Source organism: Oncorhynchus gorbuscha, linkage group LG01 (genome assembly GCF_021184085.1).
Source record: "Oncorhynchus gorbuscha isolate QuinsamMale2020 ecotype Even-year linkage group LG01, OgorEven_v1.0, whole genome shotgun sequence".
In the NCBI taxonomy this organism is placed as follows: domain Eukaryota; kingdom Metazoa; phylum Chordata; class Actinopteri; order Salmoniformes; family Salmonidae; genus Oncorhynchus; species Oncorhynchus gorbuscha.
Window position 1 is genome coordinate 38,017,583 of NC_060173.1, and position 21,005 is coordinate 38,038,587.

At 43.3% G+C, this 21,005-nt stretch overlaps 1 protein-coding gene across 1 annotated transcript in view; it reads left to right on the forward strand.

Annotated features, from left to right (window-relative positions):
- The first annotated feature begins 2,433 nt into the window (after positions 1-2,433).
- The window catches only part of LOC124037112 (rho family-interacting cell polarization regulator 1-like), a 91,709-nt gene continuing 73,137 nt past the window's right edge, over positions 2,434-21,005 (forward strand). The window contains exon 1 of the mRNA XM_046351782.1: positions 2,434-2,858. The gene's annotated coding sequence lies outside the window, so the exon portion shown is untranslated. The remainder of the gene's footprint in view (positions 2,859-21,005) is intronic.

The window sequence follows — 21,005 nt, forward strand, 5'->3', positions numbered from 1 at the left end:
TGCCTGAAAAACAGCTGGCGCATTGGCGAGACCAACCCGGTACTCAAAATGCCCTAACGGAGTGTTAAACGCCGTTTTCCACTCGTCCCCCTCTCTGATGCGCACGAGATGGTAAGCGTTACGAAGGTCCAACTTAGTAAAGCACCTGGCTCCCTGCAGAATCTCGAAGGCTGATGACATAAGGGGAAGCGGATAACGATTCTTAACCGTTATGTCATTCAGCCCTCGATAATCCACGCAGGGCGCAGAGTACCGTCCTTCTTCTTAACAAAAAAGAACCCCGCCCCGGCCGGAGAGGAAGAAGGCACTATGGTACCGGCGTCAAGAGACACAGACAAATAATCCTCGAGAGCCTTACGTTCGGGAGCCGACAGAGAGTATAGTCTACCCCGAGGAGGAGTGGTCCCCGGAAGGAGATCAATACTACAATCATACGACCGGTGAGGAGGAAGGGAGTTGGCTCGGGACCGACTGAAGACCGTGCGCAGATCATGATATTCCTCCGGCACTCCTGTCAAATCGCCAGGTTCCTCCTGAGAAGTAGGGACAGAAGAAACGGGAGGGATGGCAGACATTAAACACTTCACATGACAAGAAACGTTCCAGGATAGGATAGAATTACTAGACCAATTAATAGAAGGATTATGACATACTAGCCAGGGATGACCCAAAACAACAGGTGTAAACGGTGAACGAAAAATCAAAAAAGAAATAGTCTCACTGTGGTTACCAGATACTGTGAGGGTTAAAGGTAGTGTCTCAAATCTGATACTGGGAAGATGACTACCATCTAAGGCGAACATGGGCGTAGGCTTCTCTAACTCTCTGAAAGGAATGTCATGTTTCCGAACCCATGCTTCGTCCATGAAACAACCCTCAGCCCCAGAGTCTATCAAGGCACTACATGTAGCACCCGAACCGGTCCAGCGTAGATGGACCGACAAAGTAGTACAGGATCTTGATGGAGAGACTTGAGTAGTTGCGCTCACCTGTAGCCCTCCGCTTACAGATGAGCTCTGGCTTTTACTGGACATGAATTAACAAAATGTCCAGCAACTCCGCAATAGAGGCACAGGCGGTTGGTGATCCTCCGTTCCCTCTCCTTAGTCGAGATGCGAATCCCTCCCAGCTGCATGGGCTCAGACTCTGAGCCAGAGGAGGGAGATGGTTGCGATGCGGAGCAGGGAAACACCGTTGATGCGAGCTCTCTTCCACGAGCCCGGTGACGAAGATCTACCCGTCGTTCTATGCGGATGGCGAGAGCAATCAAAGAGTCCACATCTGAAGGAACCTCCCGGGAGAGAATCTCATCCTTAACCACTGCGTGGAGTCCCTCCAGAAAACGGCGAGCAGCGCCGGCTCGTTCCACTCACTAGAGGCAGCAAGAGTGCGAAACTCAATAGAATAATCCGTTATGGACCGTTCACCTTGGCATAAGGAAGCCAGGGCCCTAGAAGCCTCCCTACCAAAAACTGAACGGTCAAAAACCCGAATCATCTCCTCTTTAAAGTTCTGGAACTTGTTAGAGCAATCAGCCCTTGCCTCCCAGATAGCTGTGCCCCATTCTCGAGCCCGGCCAGTAAGGAGTGAAATAGCGTAAGCAACCCGAGCTCTCTCTCTAGAGTATGTGTTGGGTTGGAGAGAGAACACAATCTCACACTGCGTGAGAAAGGAGCGGCACTCAGTGGGCTGCCCGGAGTAGCAAGGTGGGTTATTAACCCTAGGTTCTGGAGGCTCGGCAGGCCAGGAAGTAACAGGTGGCACGAGACGTAGACTCTGGAACTGTCCAGAGGTCGGAAACCTGAGCGGCCAGGTTCTCCACGGCATGGCGAGCAGCAGACAATTCCTGCTCGTGTCTGCCGAGCATGGCTCCTTGGATCTCGACGGCAGTGTAACGAGCGTCTGAAGTCGCTGGGTCCATTCCTTGGTCGGTTCCTTCTGTCATGCAGGTGAAAGAGGACCCAAAAGCGACTTGGCGAAAACAGAGTCTTTAATCCAGTAAAGTAAATACAAACAAAAAACACAACTTTCACTCGAAATGACGGGACAAACTGGAGACTCGATCTTGAACAGCAGGTGAACAGCAGGTTGCCTCGGGAAGGCACTTGAACCAGACAGACTCAGACACCTGCTCACCACGCAGCATCTGAGGAAAACACGACACGACAGGGCGATACACAAACACAGCACGGTGAATTCTAGACAAGGAACCGACAGGACAGGAACGGAACACAAAGGAAGGAGGAGGGGGTGAATGGGAGACATTTCTATTCCAACTCTCAAGACGTGAGAGGCGCACACAACTGAAAATCCCCCTTCTCCCTCCACCCACCCTTCCCCCGTTGCTCTTTGAAGCCCAAACAGCACATTGCTCCCTGCTGCCATAGCAGCTCCTAGTTGAGTGTGTGTCGGTCTGTGTTTGCACCCGCGGATAAACTCTCGAAGAGTGCTCAACAGGAGTTAGTAGGCTACAAAGCTGTGGCGCATGGTATCGTTGCCTGTTTTCGCCACTTCTCCAAAAAGTCCTTAAGAAGTCACGGCCCCGGGTCGGGTGGAAGTCTTCTTCATCCTCATTGGTTTGTCCACACCCCTCCAGAGATAAGGAAGCAAGCCTTCCGCTTCTCTCGCAGCAGAGGGAGAAAGTGACACTCGTGAAACTGGAGGGCAAATGACAAAGGAGCTGCATTGCGTGAACAAGTCTCGTGGATATTTATTGTGTCATTTGCCTATTTCTGATGAAGTAATTCGCTGAACTAATTTCCTTTTTTATTGAATTGACATTTTCATTTAAAATTCGGATTCAAAGATTTGGAGCGACTTCGGCTGATAGACTGACTACCTACCCTGGCGGCAGACATGTATGTTGATTTTGTGTTTATCTTGTGGTTTGTCCTAAGTAGCATATGGCATTTAGGTGTGAATTTAAGAAGTGTGTGTATTTATTTTCACGATATTTGATATAGTCTTCTGCATAGCCCGGCTACTGCAATACAGTAAATCACGTGAAGCACAATTTTGCGACCATTCAATCACACAACGGACTGCATGTAGACTAGAGACTATAGATAGGCCTGGCTATTTAGTCAGATGTTTCCTTTTAAAAATAAATTGTGGTCTACTTTGTGTTGGTGGAATCCTCCAGCAGATTGTCATGGGTGACGAGGCAGTGACCCATGATGAGTGCAGGGTAGACTGAGAGGGCTCATTGTTGCTCAGCGTTATGATGACAAAGAGAGTATTGTATGTAAACTGAGATTTGTTTGATATTAGAAATGAATGCGATAGAGATGCTTGGTAGCCACGGGTATTTAGTAACACAAGCCGCGGGAAAGAATCATTGGCTTTTTATGAAACAGAGGGCGACACACTATATAGCCTGTCAGTGCACCGTATGATAATCTGTTTATAGAATCCAATATATTGTAAGTGTTAGTGTGTCAGCTGTCTGTCAATCACTTGACGCTACACTAACATTTTGTTTAATTTTATCTCCATTGCTGTTGCTTGCCGATTTCCCTTAGCTAATCTCCTACAATCTAATCCATCTGTTGACTTTTTTTTCTATGTCGATGCAAAGGAATGTCTCCATCTGCAAATGATGAAACCTTGTTTACATTGGCCGCAGATTTTAAGTTTTCATAGCCAGAATAAGCATCTGGATAAAATGGACAAGCACATCCCATGTTTGGAGTGAAGCCATTGCTAGATAATGTCCTGCATGTAAGCCGAAACAGTTATACTTTCCAGAAACAGTCTTAAATGCCGTGTAATAGAAGCCTAACACGAATAATCATGATGTCATTGATGCTGCTGACTAACTACACGTAACTGCCAAAATAAAGGAAACCCCAACATAAAGCGTCTTAAAAGGGCAATGCACGTTGGCATAGATTCTACATGTGTCTGGAACTCTATTGGTGGGATGTGACACCATTCTTCCACGAGAAATTCCATCATTTGGTGTTTTGTTGGTGATTGAAAACGCAGTCTCAGGCGTAGCTCCAGAATATCCCAGATGTGTTAAATTGGGTTGAGATCTGGTGACTGAGACACACACCCTATGCTCCTTTGAGACCCCTCTTTCAAAGTCACAGATCTCTTCTAGCCATGATAGCCACAATATTGGGCAACTGGGCATTTTTATACATGACCCTAAGCATGGATGTTAATTGCTTAATTGTCTCAGGAATCACACCTGCTTTCAATATACTTTGTCCCTCATTTAATATATTTTGGCAGTTACCTGTATGTTAATAGATTTGAGAGGGTTATATTCCTATTGTTACAGTTATGGCCTATGAACAAAATGTCCTTCTCTCTCGATATGATCTTGTTGGCTATGTTTTATCCAATGGCCAGCTCAGCCCCGCGCCTCTTCTGGAAGTAGTAGCCCCAGTCTGAACAGAGTGTGGGAAACTCTGCCTTCTGGGTAGTACCAAGCCAGGGCCACACAATCTGCCCTTTGTGCAAGGGCTTGACCTCCGTCAGGGGGCTTAATTTAGCCAATGATTCGATCAACAAAAACAATTACGATAAAAGGGATATAGACAGGGAAATAGGATAGGAGTGTTTTTCTCTGTGGGCTGTACACACACAAGAGGCTGGCCAGGCTGTCATGGCAGTAAAAAAATCCCTCTGCCTTCAGAAATAGGTTTGTTGTTAACGTGATAGCGTGAAGTGGTTTTGTAGAGACTGGTCGTGGGAGGAATGAGTGGTGTAATGTTTGGGATATGAGGATGGCTGTGTACCCCATGTGTAAGACCAACACTGACCTACACACATCCCCTGTGCCCACAGTAGAGCTAGATGATATGGTCAAAAATCCATAGCACCATTTTTTTGTTGCAATAATTATACATTTATTTTTTGGGGAGGTGTTCAGTTACACTCCGTTAGCGCCCTTTTTACACCATGTACAGGAATTGCCACAATATATTAGCCTAAGTTATTTGGTTACCAGGTGATCCAGCATATGATTAATAAGATGATGAAACACTTCTACATAAAGAGACCTGTATTTTAAACATGCATGTATTTCTTCAGATTGAAATGCAATAGTATTTAGTTTAAGTATATTGGTGTTTGGTAATTGCAGCATATTATTTGCTCCAAATGCAATCAAAATGTAGGCATAACTTTTTGCTAAATTTATATTTAACTTTATTACAATTACATACCAATGAAGTCTATGTCCAAGACACTGCAACCTCATCCACCAGTTTAGGTTGGTGGCTTTAAAGATGTTTGCCCCACTGTCCATTGTGATGCACACCTGCTTCTCCTCTGGCGGATCCCAGGCTGCTAACGAGTCCCACAGCCCCTGGGATATTATCTCTGCAGTGTGGTCCTCTGGAAAGTGGGCGGTCTGCAAGCACCTGCTGCGCAGCTTCCAGTCAGCAACGATGTAGTACAGTGTCAATGACATATAGGGCTCCACTTGTTCTCGTGATATGGTGCACCTGTTTTTTTTCCTGTACATGGCATTTTGTAATTCTTGTCCAGAGTGTAAACCGTCTACTTTAACCTACTTTGTTGAATTTGGGGCCATGTCTTTTGGGATGTGGTACATTATAGCATCTTATTTCATTCCCTCAGTACGTGTTTTGCATAGGGAGTTGTGTTTGCAAAATATTCCATAATGGGTTGTTGCCTGGGCTTTGCTCTTGTTATGATGCGTGTTAGCCTCTGCCCAATTTGTTTTGTTTTCATGCTGTATTAACATGGCTGTGTTTCAAATGGTGAAATAAGTTGCTTGTGACCCGTGTTGTTGCTATAGTATTTTGTGTCATTTCAATAAGCCCAAACAACTGATCCTTTTGCGGTAATTATTTCTGGGACTGCATTTTCTTTCTCTCTGTTCATATTTTCTTTCTCTCTGTTCCCCTAACGAACGAGGCTACTCGCAACATCACTTGGGAGAATTGCCAACAACAGGTGTGGGAAGCATGGGATAGAACACTGCTCTGATTGGCTGCTGTAGTCTTGATTCAAATGAAACTGCATAGATGGGCGTGTTAAGCTCCAGTACAGAGTGTGCGGGGGCACCGGTTAGTTGAGGTAGTATGTACATGTAGGTTGAGTTATTAAAGTGACTATGCATAGATATCAACTGAGAGTAGTAGCGGAGTGGGGGGTGCAATGCAAATAGTCTGGGTAGCCATTTGATTAGATGTGCAGGAGTCTTATGGTTGAGGGGTAGAAGCTGTTTAGAAACTTCTTTGACCTAGAATTGGTGCTCCGGCACCGCTTGCCGTGTGGTAGCAGAGAGAACAGTCTATGACGGGTGGCTGGAGTCTGACTATTTTTAAGGCCTTCCTCTGACACCGCCTGGTATAGAGGTCCTGGATGGCAGGAAGCTTGGCCCCAGTGACGTACTGGGCTGTTTGCACTACCCTCTGTAGTCCCTTGCGGTCAGAGGCCGAGCAGTTGCCATACCAGGCAGTGATGTAACCAGTCAGGATGCTCTCAATGGTGCAGCTTTATAACCTTTTTGCGGATCTGAGGACCCATGCCAAATCTTTTCAGTCTCTTGAGGTGGAATAGGTTGTGTCGTGCCCTCTTCACGACTGTCTTGGTGTGCTTGGAACATGTTAGTTTGTTGGACACTAAGGAACTTGAAGCTCTCAACCTGCTCCTTTACTGCCCCATTGATGAGAATGGGCGTGTGCTCAGTCCTCTTTTTCCTGTAGTCCACAATCATCTCCTCTTGTCTTCATCACGTTGAGGTTTTTGTCCTGGCACCACACGGCCAGGTCTCTGACCTCCCTATAGGCTGTCTTGTCTGTGATCAGGCCTAACACTGTTGTGTCATCGGCAAACTTAATAGCATTCTCACATAGGTGTTCCTTTTGTCCAGGTATGAAAGGGCAGTGTGGAGCAGATCTGTTGGGGTGGTATCCAAATTGGAGCAGGTCTAGGGTTTCTGGGATAATGGTGTTGATGTGAGCCATGACCATCCTTCCAAAGCACTTCATGGCTACAGACGTGACTGCTACGGGTTGGTAGTCATTTAGGCAGGTTACCTTAGTGTTCTTGGGCACAGGGACAATGGTGGTCTGCTTAACATGTTGGTATTACAGACTCGGACAAGGAGAAGTTGAAAATGTCAGTGAAGACTTGCCAGTTGGTCAGTGCATCCTCACAGTACACGTCCTTGTAATCCGTCTGGCGCTGCGGCCTTGTGAACGTTGACCTGTTTAAAGGTCATACTCACATCGGCTGTGGAGAGTATGATCACACAGTTTTCCGGAACAGCTGGTGTTCTCATGTGTTCCGGGATTCCTCAGATGGCATTGAGGAATACACCACATCAGTCAGTGCATCAATGACGTCGTCCCCACAGTGACTGTACATACATACCAGAAGCCATAGATTACAGGCAACATCCGCACTGAGCTAAAGGCTTGAGCTGCTGCTTTCAAGAGCGGGATTTACTCTACAAGTTGTAGAAGGTGTTCCACAGGGATACTTGCCCTTGTGGACTCCAGTGCTTCCCACAGTTGTTTTAAGTTGGCTGGATGTGCTTTTGGTGGTGGAACATTCTTGATATACACGGGAAACTGTTGAGTGTAAAAAAAACAGCAGTGTTGCAATTCTTTACACAAACCGGTGTGTCTGGCACCTACTACCAAACCCTGTTCAAAGGCACTTAAATATTGTCATGCCCATTCACCCTCTGAATGGCACACATACACAATCAATGTCTCAACTGTCTCGGGATTAAAAATGATTCTTTAACCTGTCTCCTTCCCTTAATCTACACTGATTTGAAGTGGATTTAACAAGGGACATCAATAAGGATCAAAGCTTTCAGCTGGATTCACCTGGTCAGGTGTTCATCATGTTTTCTATACTCGGGGTACACAATTCTTTTGATACTAGGGTCAAGGAGAAACAGAACTGAGATGAGTCTTTTGATTTTTAGGATGATTCAATTTTATGCACCTGGTTTCAGGCCAGAGCCCTTTTTAGGGTTCTTGAATGACCATCCGCGTACATAAAATACATGGCCTGACTGTCAACCTTAGTAGGGTGCAATTGGCCTCTCCCAGCATGACCTCTGCTCCTCAACACCAGGGCCCTCGGCAGTTGATGACTTCCTCTGGGTGGCTGTGTTCGGAAGTTGGAATGCCAATTAAATGTCCTCTCTCTCTTTCTCTCTTTCTTGCTTTCTTTCTTTCTCTCTCTCTCTTTCTTTCTCTTTCTCTCTCTCCAGGCTGCTCAAACTGTTGCCTACACTCTGCGTGCAATGAACGTGAGAAAAGTGACACAATTTCACCTGGTTAATATTGCCTGCTAACCCGGATTTCTTTTAGCTAAATATGCAGGTGTAAAAATGTACACTTCTGTGCATTGATGTTTATGGTTAGGTACACGTTGGAACAACGACAGTCCGTTTTCGCGAATGCGCACCGCATCGATCATATGCAACGCAGGACATACTAGATAAACTAGTAATATCATTACCATGTGTAGTTAACTAGTGATTTTGTTTTTTTATAAGACAAATTTAATGCTAGCTAGCAACTTCCCTTGGCTTCTTACTGCATTCGCGTAACAGGCAGGCTCCTCGTGAGGCAGGTGGTTAGAGCGTTAGACTAGTTAACTGTAAGGTTGCAAGATTGAATCCCCGAGCTGACAAGGTACAAATCTGTCGTTCTGCCCCTGAACAAGGCAGTTAACCCACTGTACCTAGGCCGTCATTTAAAATAAGAATGTATTCTTGACTGACTTGCCTAGTTAAATAAAGGTGTGTTCAATTTTATTTATTTTTTAATTAATGGAATTCATTGCCCTTGACAATCAACCGATCTCTGTTGTGGGTGATGTTGGCTTTTGCGACTGGTCTAGCACCGGTATACACTAATGTTACCAAGTGTGTTATTGTTCAGATTTTGCCCTTCCGGAGTTACAGTAATAGCATCACTGCTATTAGCTTCACGACATATACTATGGAACGCCGTTTGGCTCTGCGTGTCAAAAAAGATGCACGTCAAATAACACTGACGCATTAAATAAGCTTTTAATTTGACACGTCAAATAACACTGTTCTATTACAGGATGTTGTGGGTTTTGAATTTGCACTTGCAAGCCAAGCGCCACTACTATCAGTAGCACTGTCAAAGCTGTACAAACGTCTGCAAACACCGGCCACAAACGATGTGTTTACTATACCCCGTTGGTAATAAAGCATTATTTGTTTGACCGCAACTTCTGGGGTAGCTAGCTAGATTTAGCTTGGTACCTAGATGGCACCAATACAACCTTCCTGAAAACAATGACCAGTAGAAACTGCAGTCATTTTCACTATTATTAGCATTGATTTGGGAATCCTTGTAAGTGTTAGCAAGGTAGTCACTTGTTCAAGTATTGAAATTGAACTTCAGTTCATGAAAATAAATAGCTAGCCAGCTACTTAACCTAGTTGCCCAAAGCTAACCTTATAAGCAGCCAGCTAGTGTCATCTGGCTAGTGAGGCTTGACCAGACCGGGTTATGTGTTGTGAAGCTAGCCACAATAAGAATTAGGCACAATAGTGGAATTTGCGGTTTGCCTTCAAAATAAAAGTACCTCTTTGAAAGTGATGCAAAAGGTTACAATTGGTGGAGTTATGCCATATTTAGACTAGATAGTGTTCGAAAAGGTTGGAATGTGAAGCAATGAAATGGGGCATCAGTCTACTCTGTGACACCCACAGAACACAAATGTGAAGTGTTTAGGCAAATATTAGCGTTGTAGCTCTTATTGTGTGACTGTGAATTCATATTTATTTTTTATTTAACCTTTATTTAACCAGGTAGGCCAGTTGAGGAAAAAGATTAAGCAAATCAGTGTGACAAAAACATCAGAGTTACACATGGGATTAACAAACGTACAGTCAATAACACAATAGAAAAATCTGTTTACAGTGTGTGCAAATGAAGTAAAGAGGTAAGGCATTAAATAGTCCATAGTGGCAAAGTAATTACAGTTTAGCAATTAACACTGGAGTGATAGGTGTGCAGATGATGATGTGCAAGTAGAAATACTGGTGTGCAAACGAGCAGAAAAACAAATATGGGGATGAGGTAGGTAGTTGGTTGGATGGGCTGTGTACTGTACAGTTGCAGCGATCAGTAAGCAGCTCTGATAGCTGATGCTTAAAGTTAGTGAGATAGAAGTCTCCAACGTCAGTGATTTTTGTAGTTCGTTCCATTCATTGCCAGCAGAGAACTGGAAGGACAGGCGGCCAAAGTAGGTGTTGGTTTGGGGATGACCAGTGAAATATACCTGCTGGAGTGCGTGCTACAGGTGGGTGTTTCTATGGTGACCAGTGAGCTGAGATAAGGCGGAGCTTTACCAGGCAAAGACTTAAATGACCTGGAGCCAGTGGGTTTGGCGATGAATATGAAGCGAGGACCAGCCAACGAGAGCATACAGGTTGCAGTGGTGGGTTGTATATAGGGCTTTGGTGACAAAAACGGATGGCACTGTGATAGACTGCATCCAATTTGCTCAGTAGAGTGTTGGAGGCTATTTTGTAAATGAGCTCGCCGAAGTCATTGATCGGTAGGATAGTCAGTTTTACGAGGGTAGGTTTTGGCAGCATGAGTGAAGGAGGCTTTGTTGCGAAATATTTAATTTTGGATTGGGGATGCTTAAGGAGTCTGGAAGGAGAGTTTACAGTCTAGCCAGACACCTAGGTATTTATAGTTGTCCACATATTCTAAGTCAGAACCGTCCAGAGTAGTGGATGCTAGTCGGGCGGGCGGGCGTGTGCGGGAGGGCATCGATCGGTTGAAGAGCATGCTTTTCGTTTTACAAGCATTTAAATGCAGTTGGAGGCCACGGAAGGAGTGTTGTATGGAAAATAACACCCCCAGTTAGCCTATTGTGTGTATTGAAATTCATATTGCACTGTACAGCTTTACCTAACACCATCACTACACTGCTCGTGTTGTGTGAGCGTTGCAAAGTAAATTTAGAAATCAATATTATTCAATTATTGTACCCACACTGCTCGCGCACGTCAATGTTGCCAAGGGCTAAAATAGAAGTAATTTCTATTTGTGACGCAGATTGCACTGAAAGTCCTGCCTCTCCCATCTCCTCAGCAGATATCCACATGCCATCTCCTCATTGGTTATACCCATGCGGGTGATTGAAAGATGAAATGTGTTTTGGTCGTCGTGGTATTACTGAAAGTTTAGATGCCAATCACCATATACAGTGGGGAGAACCAGTATTTGATACACTGCCGATTTTTGCAGGTTTTCCTAGTTACAAAGCATGTAGAGGTCTGTCATTTGTATCACAGGTACACTTCAACTGTGAGAGACAGAATCTAAAAATCCAGAAAATCACATTGTATTTTTAAGTAATTAATTTACATTTTATTGGTCAAGAATTTGCAAATAAATTCATAAAAAATCCTACAATGTGATTATTTTGGATTTATTTTCTTTCTCATTTTGTATGTCATAGTTGAAGTGTACCTACCAATTGCACGCTCCCACAACTTGAGACATCTGTGGCATTGTGTTGTGTGACAAACTTACACATTTTAGTGGCTTTTTATTTTCCCTAGCACAAGGGGCACCTGTGTAATTGTCGAGCTGTTTAATCAGCTTTTTTATATGCCACACCTGGATTATCTTGGCAAAGGAGAAATGCTCACCCACAGGGATGTAAACAAATTTCTCCTCAATTTGAGAAGTAAGCTATGGAGAATTTCTGGGATCTTTTATTTCAGCTCATGACACATGGGACCAACACTTTACATGTTGCGTTCATATTTTTAATCCGTGTATATTAGAGCAATATCTGAAACGACACACTGCACATATGATGCAATTCAGCTGGACGCAAGTGGTAGAAATGCAAAACGTTTCCATTTTATTTTTCAGAATAAACGTTGAGCTCTTAAGATATTTGGGACTACAAAAAAATAAATTGATCCAGAATGAATTATGATTTCAGTGAAGTTCTATATACGGAGTCCATTTAGGAAGTAAAACACATAATGAGTTATTTTGAGTAGTTGGAACTGACTCGGAATCACAGCTCCTTAAAGCATGCACCGGGGGGTCGCTGATAATGACTGCATGATCATATGGAGGGCCAATGACAGGCTACGTAATATGGCTTAACCACAAGGTATCTCGTTGACGAGTATCATTAGGTGTGTAGTGATTTGTGTGTGATTCAGCAGTCGCTATTTCCGCAGCGTCTTTCTCCGGTGTTTTTAATTACTGTGTGGTTACGACATGCTATTATAGAGCAGCAGTACTGAGTTGTTGACTCACTCTCTGATTGGGCACAGCTATTATGCAGGCATAAACCACAAGCAAAATATCAAAGGAAAATAATACATACATACATACTGACAGATGCATGAAATGCTTTGTACACCCATGGTTTTGCTGCCCATATAAAGGCTACACATGTTCCTGTAAAGATTAATGCAAAAACAAGTACAACAGAACAAGGTAAGCTTATAAACTCAGTACACTTGCAGCTGTCTGGATCTAGTTAAACTATGTTCTTTGATGCCTATGTGTTAGTGATAAGCACATTTGGTGTTTCAGGTATAATCAAATATAGAGGGTTTAGACTTCAGAAATGAAAAGGACATGCCAGAGATTCCCAAAGATGAAATGGTACCCACACATGTACCTCTGGCAATGCAGTCCTTGCCAATCAAAGACATGCCTGATGTTACCACCACCTCCTCCTTTTTTGTCACTCTCTTTACCTATTTCTGATTCAGAGGGGTTGGGTTAAATGGCTAAAACACAATTCTGTTGAATGCATTCAGTTGTGCATCTGACTACGTATCCAATTTCCCTTTCCCTCTCTATTCCTCTAACGGACTCCCTCTGTCTTCCCTGTACCTGTGTGGATGCTCTTGGCTTTGACTGGGCTGTTAGGGCAAAACAAATGTCTTGGCAGGTTCTGTGTCGCAGCAGGCACGGTTGTGTAATCAGTTTAGTGTCTGCAGCGAATGGCCTGGCTGTTGAATGGAGAGAGATGTTCGTAAAGTCATCCTTGCGTCTGACTCTGAAATTGTAAGGCAGGCAGCGCCTCACTGACTGAAATGCCTGTAACGTTTCTCCGCTGTGTTTCCACCACAGGGACAACAGTGTCTTGTGATCCTGTTGAAATATTGTGAACCTTGTGTCAGTGATCCATTGCAAATGGTGTGTGTTTCTTCCTGGGGGCTTTTTGTACCTTTTCTGTTTCTTCCTCTCTCTTCCTCTCTCATAGCAATTAGGTTGATAATGGTCTGTCGCACTTCTGGGCAAAACTACTTGATGTATAACTTGCTTATGACATGGCTCAAGTGATTATTATTTTTTTCCGGGGAGGAATACTTAACTGAAAATTCATGTGTAAAAATACAAACAGTTTCACCGCAATAAGTTCACCATTTGTAGTGAAATCTGTTTTGGTGGTCTGCAAGGTCGCTGTCCTTTACAGGTCATGTGAACTGCACTTGAGTGTTGTTTAATTCTAAGGCTTGTGACTCTTGTTCAAAATCTTGTGCGTGGGTGGGCTCACACTGGCACAACCTCATGTTTTGTTTATTCTTTTTTAAAAATTGAACCTTTTTATTTAACTAGGCGAGTCAGTTAAGAACAAACTATTATTTACAACGACTGCCTGCCCCGGCCAAACCCAGACGACGCTGGGCCAATTGTGCGCAGCCCTATGGAACTCACAATCAAATCAAACTGTATTCGCCACATGTGCCGAATACAAGTGTAGACTTTACCATGAAATGTTTACTTACAAGCCCTTAACCAACAATTCAGTTCAATAAATATACACTGCTCAAAAAACTAAAGGGAACACTAAAATAACACATCCTAGATCTGAAAGAATGAAATATTCTTATTAAATACTTTTTTCTTTACATAGTTGAATGTGCTGACAACAAAATCATACAAAAACTATCAATGGAAATCAAATTTATCAACACACGGAGGTCTGGATTTGGAGTCACACTCAAAATTAAAGTGGAAAACCACACTACAGGCTGATCCAACTTTGATGTAATGTCCTTAAAACAAGTCAAAATGAGGCTCAGTAGTGTGTGTGGTCTCCACGCGCCTGTATGACCTCCCTACAATGCCTGGGCATGCTCCTGATGTTGTGGCAGATGGTCTCCTGAGGGATCTCCTCCCAGACCTGGACTAAAGCATCCACCAACTCCTGGACAGTCTGTGGTGCAACGTGGCGTTGGTGGATGGAGCGAGACATGATGTCCCAGATGTGCTCAAATGGATTCAGGTCTGGGGAACGGGCGGGCCAGTCCATAGCATCAATGCCTTCCTCTTGCAGGAACTGCTGACACACTCCAGCCACATGAGGTCTAGCATTGTCTTGCATTAGGAGGAACCCAGGGCAAACCGCACCAGCATATGGTCTCACAAGGGGTCTGAGGATCTCATCTCAGTACCTAATGGCAGTTAGGCTATCTCTGGCGAGCACATGAAGGGCTGTGCGGCCCCCCAAAGAAATGCCACCCCACACCATGACTGACCCACCGCCAAACCGGTCATGCTGGAGGATGTTGCAGGCAGCAGAACGTTCTCCACGGCGTCTTCAGACTCTGTCACGTCTGTCACATGTGCTCAGTGTGAACCTGCTTTCATCTGTGAAGAGCACAGGGTGCCAGTAGCGAATTTGCCAATATTGGTGTTCTCTGGCAAATGCCAAACGTCCTGCATGGTGTTGGGCTGTAAGCACAGCACCCACCTCTGGACGTCGGGCCCTCATACCACCCTCATGGAGTCTGTTTCTGACCGTTTGAGCAGACACATGCACATTTGTGGCCTGCTGGAGGTCATTTTGCAGGGCTCTGGCAGTGCTCCTCTTGCTCCTCCTTGCACAAAGGCGGAGGTAGCGGTCCTGCTGCTGGGTTGTTGCCCTCCTACGGCCTCCTCCACATCTCCTGATGTACTGGCCTGTCTCCTGGTAGCACCTCCATGCTCTGGACACTACGCTGACAGACACAGCAAACCTTCTTGCCACAGCTCACATTGATGTTCCATCCTGGATGAACTGCACTACCTGAGCCACTTGTGTGGGTTGTAGACTCCGTCTCATGATACCACTAGAGTGAAAGCACCGCCAGCATTCGAAAGTGACCAAAACATCAGCCAGGAAGCATAGGAACTGAGAAGTGGTCTGTGGTCTCCACCTGCAGAACCACTCCTTTATTGGGGGTGTCTTGCTAATTGCCTATAATTTCCACCTGTTGTCTTCCATTTGCACAACAGCATGTGAAATTTATTATCAATCAGTGTTACTTCCTAAGTGGACAGTTTGATTTCACTGAAGTGTGATTGACTTGGAGTTACATTGTGTTGTTTAAGTGTTCCCTTTATTTTTTTGAGCAGTGTAGTTCAGAAAATATTTACTAAATAAACAAATTTAAAAAGTAACACAATAGCAGGGGTACAGGTAATTTGGCCTAGAGGTCGACCAATTATGATTTTTCAACGACGATACTGATTTTTATTGGAGGACCAAAAAGCCGATACCGATTAATCGGATGATTTTTGTGTGTTTATTTATTTGTAATGATGACAATTACAACAATACTGAAAGAACACTTATTTTAACTTAATATAATACATCAAAAAAATCAATTTAGCCTCAAATAAATAATTAAACATGTTTAAATTTGGTTTAAATAATGCAAAAACTAAGTGTTGGAGAAGAAAGTAAAAGTGCAATATGTGCCATGTAAGAAAGCTAACGTTTAAGTTCTTTGCTCAGAACATGTGAAAGCTGGAGGTTCCTTTTTTAACGAATCTTCAATATTCCCAGGTAAGAAATTTTAGGTTGTAGTTATTATAGGACTATTTCCCTCTATACCATTTGTATTTCATTAACCTTTGACTATTGGATGTTCTTATAGGCACTTTACTATTGCCAGTGTAAGAGTATAACTTCCGTCCCTCTTCTCGCTCCTCCCTGGGCTTGAACCAGGAACACAGTGACAACAGCCACCATCGAAGCAGCGTTACCCATGCAGAGCAAGAGGAACAACTACTCCAAGTCTCAGAGCGAGTGAAGTTTGAAACGCTATTAGCGTGCACCCCGCTAACTAGCTAGCCATTTGACATCGGTTACACCAGCCTCATCTCGGGAGTTGATAGGCTTGAAGTCATAAACAGCTTGACGCACAACGACTAGCTGCTGGCAAAACGCACTAAAGTGCTGTTTGAATGAATGCTTACGAGCCTGCTGCTGCCTACCACAGCTCAGTCAGATACTTGTATGCTTGTATGCTCAGTCAGATTATATGCAATGCAGGACATGATAGATTACTAATTTAACTAGTGATTATGATTGATTGTTTTTTATAAGATAAATGTAATGCTAGCTAGCAACTTACCTTGGCTTACTGCATTAGCGTAACATGCAGTCTCCTCGTGGAGTGCAACGAGAGGCAGATGGTTATAGCATTGGACTAGTTAACTGTAAGGTTGCAAGATTGGGTCCCCCGAGCTGACAAGGTGAAAAGGTGTAGTTCTGCCCCTGAACAAGGCAGTTAACCCACCGTTCCTAGTCCGTAATTGAAAATAAGAATGCGTTCTTAACTTGCATAGTTAAATAAAGGCATTAAAAAAAAATATCGGCCAAATCGGTGTCCAAAAATGGAATGGCCCTAATTAATAGGCCATTCCGATGGGTGAAGTGACCGCATAGAGATTAACAGCGAGTAGCAGCAGTGTACAAAACAAATGGAGGGGGGTCAATGTCCAGTGGCCATTTGATTAATTGTTCAGCAGTCTTATGGTTTGGGGGTAGAAAGTGTTAAGGAGCCTTTTGGTACTAGACTTGGCGTTCCGGTACCGCTTGCCGTGCAGTAGCAGAGAGAACAGTCACTTGGGTGACTGGAGTCGCTTGATGATTTTATGGGCTTTCCTCTGACACCGCCTAGTATATAGGTCCTGGATGGCAGGAAGCGTGGCCCCAGTGATGTACTGGGCCGTACGCACTACCCTCTCACGGCTGGATGTGACACAGCCTGGATTAGAACCAGGGACTGTAGTGACTCCTCTTGCACTGAGATGCAATGCCTTAGACCTCTGCGCCATTCGAGAGCCCAATGTGACGCACTGTACTACCTCTGAATGACTCGGGACAAGAAATCACTGCTGTCATGTGGTAAAGACACTGGGAAACATTGAGCATGTGCTTGGAAGTCAGAAGAAAGACGGATGTCATTGTTACAATGTGCCTAGACCACAGAGCTACAAAACCACAACACACATGGATAGGGTTACTATCTGTACTGAATGTATACAATGGAGGACTATCCCAGTGCTTGGTTATCAGCTATAGTACAGACAGCACTGTGGACAAGGCCCTCTGCAGGAGACGAGACTCTCCATCAGATGTTTATCAGATTTTGCTCAATGGCTGTTGATGTCCTGGTTCAAAACAGGAAGTCAACATTTCTGTTAGACGTTATCTTTTCAGAGCTCCCGTCATGGCCGTAAGACCCAAATTAAATCAACCTATTTATGAGGTAGTTATGGAAGTTCGGAAATTAGCCTAGTTCATTTCTTGTTCTCGCTCACATTTCCTTGTATAGATCTTATGTCATGGTAATTTGAGCCTCACTTCAACATGTTCACTAAATGTTTAAAGTATGAAGGCATATAGTAGTCTGTAATATGACCACCCATAAGACTATACAGGGTTCGACCAGATCATTGATTTAGTTAATTAATTCCCTAAAACATGAACAGCTATATCTTTCTTTTTTTTACAGTTTTTTTTCCCCCCATTTCTTTTTTTAAACCTTTATTTAATTAGGCAAGTCAGTTAAGAACCAACTCTTATTTACAATGACTGCCTACAGCGGCCAAACCCGGACAACACTGGGCCAATTGAGCACTGCCCTATGGGACTCCCAATTATGCTCTGATGTATTGTGTTTTCCTTAACCTCTATCCCAATTCTTGCGCTACACTCACTGCTTTGGAGTAATAAGGTCAGTATTTCAGGTCACATGTCGGGGTCAAAAAATTAAGGGGTATTATGCCTCGTTCATAACCCAGTGGGAAGGTGGTAATTACTAGTTGTGACGTCGTAAATACCAGTTGGATGCATTCATGTGCTCTGAACTCACTGACTGGCGAATGGCCAAGAAGCTGCGTCAACAATAAACTAAAAGTACAGCTATCATGTTTGTAAACAAATTATAGTGTACAAAAACCATAATTGCTTTTTATAAATGTTTTGTTTCATTCAACTTCCCAAAAATGCTGTTATTAAGGTAATTTCCTTAGTAGGTGATGCCAGAGGGCGGTGTGTGAAAGAAGTCGGAGCTCAGGGATGATAAAGTTCCCCAGGAAATTCCCCAGAAATGACTAGTTGGAGGGGTGTTCAAGTGAATTTCTCAGTCATATGTGGTAAATACCATCTTCCCACTTGGTTATGAACTCAGCATTAGGCTACAGCATTCTGCATTGTTGTTGGAACTTCACTGTCATAAGGCAAATTTCCTCCAACTCTGCTGCCATGTTTTAGCTATATCATTTTAGATTCAACATGTTGCTGCTGAAAGTGTGAATTTACTGGTGGAGAAATGCCATCACCCTTCACTAGAACCTTCTGGCCTAAACCAGAAGGTTTAAACCTTTACTAAAGTAGAGCGTAGTGATCAAAGCCTAAGGCATGACAACCCTGTATGATCAAACATTGTAACAAAGTGTTTAGTTAGTAACAGTATACATGTCTCTGTCCTGGGATTTGCAGATAGGCAGTGATTATTATTATTTTTTTTCCATTTTGAAATTTTCAACATGTCAACATTTTAAAATAGTAAAGAGTTGAAGAAGAGAATGTAAATGGGTATGAAATTAGAGAATGCTGTGTTGATGTACTTAGTAATTGGCCAATGAGTTTCTCTTGGTTCTGTGTCTCCAGGCTGCACGTAGAGTAGCAGGACTGTAGTGCTACAGCATCTAGTGACACATAAGCCTCTTAGTGGCCAGCTGGGGATTAAACAGGAAGTCTTGGGTTCAGGGGGGTCCAGGCCCCTTGCTGTGCAACGGTCAGCTATGCTGCTCTACCACGGTCACTAGATGATGGAACTAACCACAGGGTTAAACTTTACATTCTACAGTCCCACTGGTCCCGTACAGTTCAATCCCCCTTTCATGGACATTTCTGTTGATATGTGAGGCCAGTAATTTCAGCTATCAGCCTAATTTAGAAGTGATGAAGACCTGTGGCAAGTGCCATAAGATGTTAAAGCAACTAACAGGACCTGGAATTTAGTTGAGTGAGCTTATACAAATAAGACACTTATGTCTTTGGATTTGGGTGGATTTTGTTGTTGGGCCATGAAATGCTTACACAGTGATCCCAACTTAGCTCAGCAGTAACAGTGGGGAAGATGCCCTAATATGGAGTGATTTCAGTGCCAACATTTAATTTTCTATTTGAATTCCATTTTGAATTTGGATTGAATTTGGATTTTCTCATGAGAAATTTTAATAATTGAATTCATAAATTGTACTTTTATTCATGATTTGAAACAGAATTGAATTGCATTCAGTTTGAAAATGTAATTCCAATTTAAGTGAAAATTGAAATTCAATATGTATTTATTCAGTTTCAATATGGCGGATATTGCATTAATTGTCTAGTTTATCAAAGTTTCATATATTCAATTTCTCAGATGCATTCAGATTTTGTTTTCAAATTCAGTTCTCTAAATTCAGATTCAAAACCAGAGATGACATCCTGGTACTTTGCCAGCCAGGAAAGGTTAGAAGCGAACAGAATCAAACGCTCTCTGTGGTAAATGGAAGCCTCTAGTGGTTTCTGAACCTAATGTGGCATGTTGAATTGTTTCTTCCTATGAATTTAGCTCTAGCGTTTGAACCGGTTTTGCCTATAAGCTACTATGACCCCATTCCTGAAAGCTAAGACTCTCAGGAACATGGATGTGCCTTCTGTTCCCCTCTGATTACAGGCCACGCATGACACATTAGCAGAGTGTCACAAATTGCAAATTGGCCCCCATAAGAATATAGTTGAATAACCCCGTCATAGCCCTTCTAAGGATAGCCTTTCCACTTCCTATTTAATCTTGCTCTTGTGACTGACTGGATTCGATCCAGGTCTCCTGCAAGTCACAATACTGTGTTAGCCCACTTAGCTAAGGCCTACAATTGTGATTTGATTATAGGATAAGTTCATGTAAAGGACAACATGCTACTTGCTTAAAGGAAAACTCCACTCAAACTATATTTGTTACTTTTTTATATTAGTCCACTGTTGAAACCGTTCCAAAATGTTTTGCATGTCATCAATCAAGTTATCAAGATATGATTTTCAAAATGTCACTTGCCACATGCATTTTGCTTCATCATGATGATGTGACAAGTGATAGTCACAAACGAGTCCTGAGAAGCTGAGTTCAAATCTCTTTGGCTAAGGTGTATGTAAACTTCAGACTTCAACTGTATGTATACACCTCAGAAGTTTACATACACCTTAGCCAAATACATTTGAACTCAGTGTTTCACAATTCCTGATATTTAATTCCACAACAAAATCCCTGTTTTAGGTCAGTTAGGATCACCACTTTATTTTAAGAATGTGAAATGTCAGAATAATAGTAGAGAATGATTTATTTCAGCTTTTTCTTTCATCACATTCCCAGTGGGAATGTCTCCCTCAATCCATGCAATGGCTACTGCTATAGGATTCAGGCTACTTACTACTCTCTTCCAAAACACATCATCCAGGAGGATCCTCTTGATGGGGTTGTCCATATCGTCAGACTGTTATGTGGCCATTTCTTGGAGAGACTCCTTCCCCTCAAGGAGACTGTCAAACATGATGACAACACCACCCCAACAGGTGTTGCTGGGCAGCTTCAATGTGGTGCTCTTATTCTTCTCAATTTGCTTGATGAGATTGCCACTATATGACCCTTCACATACCTAACCATTTCCTTGGCTCTCTTGTAGTGTGTATCCATTGTT